At 43.6% G+C, this 4,385-nt stretch overlaps 1 pseudogene; it reads right to left on the bottom strand.

Annotated features, from left to right (window-relative positions):
* Positions 1-505: 505 nt before the first annotated feature.
* Positions 506-3,633, bottom strand: LOC123862936 (cyclin-A2-like; annotated as a pseudogene).
* Between the last annotated feature and the right edge of the window lie 752 nt (positions 3,634-4,385).

A 4,385-nucleotide genomic window follows, 5' to 3' on the forward strand; every position in this document is an offset into this window, starting at 1 on the left:
AAGCATGTATTTTTCCCCAACTCTATCAGTTCTTATTCTTATTGTGCTGACAGCTGGCGTCATTAATACTTCAACAAAACCACTTAAAATTAGCCAACTATCTAAGATAGTTACATGTACAAAATCTATACAAATTAAAGCCATTTAAAAAGTAATAGATACTATAATTTGTGCTTGGCCATAACTTCTGCATTCAGCAATGATTGTAAAATTAAAACCTTCGAGGGGTACCTGGCTGGGTCATCGGTTACACGTCTGCCTTCAGCTCAGGTCATGATCCCAGGGTCCTGGGTTCGAGCCCCACATTGTTGTTGGGCTTCCTGCTCTGAGGGAGTCTGCTTCTTCCTCTCCCTCTGCCCCACCACCCCCACCCCCGATCCTGTGTACGTGTGCACATGCGCTCTCTCCTAAATAAAAATCTTTAAAGAAAATTAAAACCTTAGCAAAACTGTATACCATGTGCTTTGAGTGATTTATATCCTAGAAAACAAAGGCTGTTTCACTGTTACACATGTAGTGTCTCTGGTGGGTTGAGGAGAGAAACACCATGATACTTTTACACTTGTCTCTTATTGACTGTTGTGCATGCTGTGGGGCTCTGAGGTAGGTCTGGCGAAGCTCCATGAGACAAGGCTGAAGACTTTCCAAGGTATATGCAGTCTTTTGAACTAAAAGTCCAGGCCAGCTTTGTCCTGTCACTGTGTAGAGCACCAGATGAGAGGCCGGTCCCGCCATGACTGACAGCACAGACTTTAGGTATGCGGCAGCGTCTATCAAACTTGATTCTCCCCAAAACATTGCTCAACTTTCAATTTTGCAGTTGGCTGGTGCAGAAAGTATTGGGTAAGAAGCAGATTTGCTGTTGGTGCAGCTAGGTCAAAAGCGAGCACTTTCAAAACTAGCGTCCCATTCTCGCGACTTGTTTCTTGGTCTGGGTATCTTCAGTCATGCACAGGAACTCTGCTGTTTCTGGGGGCTGTATTTCTTCAAACGTTGAGGCTAACAGCATAGCATCAGTGCCCACGAGCTCTCAACACAGACATTGAGAAAAGGAACCAATCAATGTAGTGCTCAGACAAATGCAGGGTCTCATTCTGTATTTTATAGTCTTCTCTACATCGGCTGACCAGTCCACAAGGACAGCCCTTATACTCTTAGTGATGTCTGGCTGTTTCTTCATGTGGCCTACTGCAGGCTTACATTTAACCTCTGTTTCCCTAAGTATGTGCGAACATCCTCCTGGTAGTCTGGGACTTCATTGGCACTCATTGGCTTTTCATCTTCTAATACAATTGATATGTCCATAGTGGGTGGTGACTCAAAACTACCATCCACTGGATAGTGAAGAGGTACCAGTGGTTCTCTTGGTCCAGGTAAAGTAATAGCTGAATTAAAAGCCCAAACATTTTCATGTTCTGTTTTTTAGATTCAGCTGACCTCTTTTGAGTCTTTTTCCTTCTGCTTCATCCACATGAATGGTAAATATAGGCTGTTTATGGTTTGCTTTCCAGGGAGGAACAGTGACATGCTCATTGTTTATAGGAGGATCCTTACAAGGTGCAACCCATCATGTCTTGGGCTTTTGCTGCAGTGCTGGAATGTGTGGGTTCCTGGCCTTTAGTACTGCCAGCCTGGGGTGGGGGGTATTGCCGGGTGGGGGCCGCCTTCTCAGGGTTGAGGTGGGGCTTTTGTTTGTTTTGTTTTGTTTTGTTTTAGAGAGACAGAGAGCAGCAGGGGAGGGGCAGAGGGAGAGGGAGAATCTTAAGCAGGCTCCATGCCCAGCACAGAGCCCAATGCAGGGCTCAACCTCATGACCCTAAGATCATGACCTGAGCCGAAATCAAGAGTCGGAGGCTTAACTGACTGAGCCACCCCGGTGCCCTGGGGTTGAAGCTTCCTGGTCATCCTGGAGCCCCGTATGCCGGCCTCAGGTCCGGACTCAGAGCTGCCCATCATCAGTGCTCCCAGGGTCGTGGCGGAATCAGCCTGTGGCCCCAAGCAGCATGCACTCTGTCCCGCTGAGCCCAGCAGGAAATGTTCCAGCCATAGCCACTGCTGTGGCCCAGGCCAGCCTGCCCACTGGGGATCACACAGTTCTGAGGAGGTTGTACAAGGTGTAGGCAGGAACTGCCAGGTGTGGAGGGTTAGAGTTGCCCCCTGTAAATCATATATCTGAGAAGGGGTTAATATCCAAAATACATAAAAACTCATACAACTCAATAGCAAAAAGAATCAATCCAATTAAAAAACAGGCAGAGGATGAATAGACATTTTCCCCAAAGAAGGCATAGAGATGGCCCACAGGTATGTGAAAAGGTGCTCAACATCACTAACCATCAAAGAAACAAAAATCAAAAACCACAAGGAGGTATCACTTAACCTCTGTCAGAAAGTCTATTATCAAAAAGATAAGAAATAACAAGTGTTGACAAGCAGGTGGGGGAAAAAGGAACCTTCCTGCACTGTCGGTGGGAATATAAATTGTTATAGCCATTATGGAAAACAGTGTGGAGGGTCCTCAAAAAATTAAAAATAGAACTACCTTATGATCCAGCAATTCCACTTCTGGGTATTTATCCAGAGGAAATAAAAACAGTAGCTTGAAAAGATATCTGCATCCCCATGTTCACTGCAGCATTATTTACAATAAGCAACCTAAGTAAAAGTCCATCCATGGACGAAAGGATAAAGACACTGATGTATACACACACCCAAACACCCACACCCACACTGCAAAGGAAAATTATTCACCCATATAAAAAGAAGGAAATTTTACCACTTGTAACATGGATGGACCTTGAGGGCATTATGCTAAGTGAAATAAGTCTGATAGAGAAAGACAAATACCAGATGATCTCACTTACGTGTGAAATCTAAAACAAACGAAAAAAAAAATTAAAAAACCAAACTCAAAGATACAGACAACAGATAGGTGGTGACCAGCAGTAAGGGGTGGGGTAGGAGAAATGAGTGAAGGGGGTCGAAAGGTATAAACTTCCAGCTTTAAGCTGGAAGTAGGTCCTGGGGATGTAATGTACAGCATGGTGACTGTAGTCATTACTTCTGTATTGAATATTTGAAAGTTGCTAAGAGAATAAATCTTAAAAGTCCTCATCACAAGAAAAAAATTTTTGTAACTATGTTGACAACAGACATTAACTAAACTTATTGTAGTGATCATTTTGCAATATATACAAATATCAAATCATTATGTTGTACACCTGAAACTAATATGTTATATGTCAATTATACCTCAATATAAACAAAAACAAACAACACAGGCTACCACTGAGTCCAAGTTTTGGTGACCAACCAAATAAGCTGTTAGTCTTAAGAGCTAATACTTTAAATCCAGAATCTCTAGTAAGTGCACCCCTATCAATGAATTCAGCTCCATCTAATGTTACATTCTGTTCTCCTGGCTTTAACCCTTCAAATACACTCCCACACTTACTCCCTAGACTTCGTCAGGAAAAGCTCGTTCCTTTTCTTCACTCTAGCTATGATGTAGTGGTAACAAAGAAGTTCTTGAGAATTAGCATGTCTTTGCAAGGCAATCTGTCTCAAAGTGAGGAATCTCAGGATTTTCAAGAAAAGGTTCGCTTTCTCAGCTAGCACAGGAGGGCAAACCATGTCCACTGGCAAGGAAAGCTCAGAGATATCTGAAGGGTTTTTTTTGTTTGTTTTGTTTTGTTTTTTAAGTTCTATTAAATCCAGTTTAGTTTTTTAAAGTAAGCTCTATGCCCAACGTGAGGTTCTAACTCATGACCCTGAGATCAAGAGTCGCATACTCTACTGACTGAGCTAGCCAGGCATCCTGAGACTTGAAGTTTTAAGACTCTGATTGGTCTGAGTCCAACCAGATGTTGTCATTCCAAGTTTCATGCACCATCTTTCCCATTCAATATCCTAAATGTCACACGAGACACTTAATGAGGTTGTGAATTCAACTGATGTTGTAATTCTGCATTCTGTACAATTTCATTTGGTTTCAGGAACATCAATCAGTCCTCCAGCTACATGAAATGATTCTAGTAGGTCTGGTCTGGAGGCTCTCTGGTCCTTGGACTGTGACTTGAGCTGAGAGTTTAAGGACCCGAGCTTGCCATTTATTCTCAGAGGCACTCCAGTGGGTGCAGAGGCAGCCCCTCCTGGGTCCTCGCAGACATCATTACTGCTGTAAAGGTCAAGTGCAGCCCAAGTCTCAGGGGCTCCCAAGGCACTTGCCTCATCACCAGCAGAGGTAGTAGCTGGATCATAATGCCATTGCAGGTCAGGGATTATGAGCATCCCATTCCCACGGGCAGGGAGCTAGCTCATCGTTTCACTTGAATCCAAAGGCACTAGCAAACCAATCCCCAAAGCCAAACTTGGAACGTTTTTTT

The sequence above is a fragment of the Mirounga angustirostris genome, unplaced genomic scaffold (assembly GCF_029215605.1).
Source record: "Mirounga angustirostris isolate CCGP_5_RB_7025 unplaced genomic scaffold, mMirAng1.0.hap1 SCAF_1, whole genome shotgun sequence".
NCBI lineage: Eukaryota > Metazoa > Chordata > Mammalia > Carnivora > Phocidae > Mirounga > Mirounga angustirostris.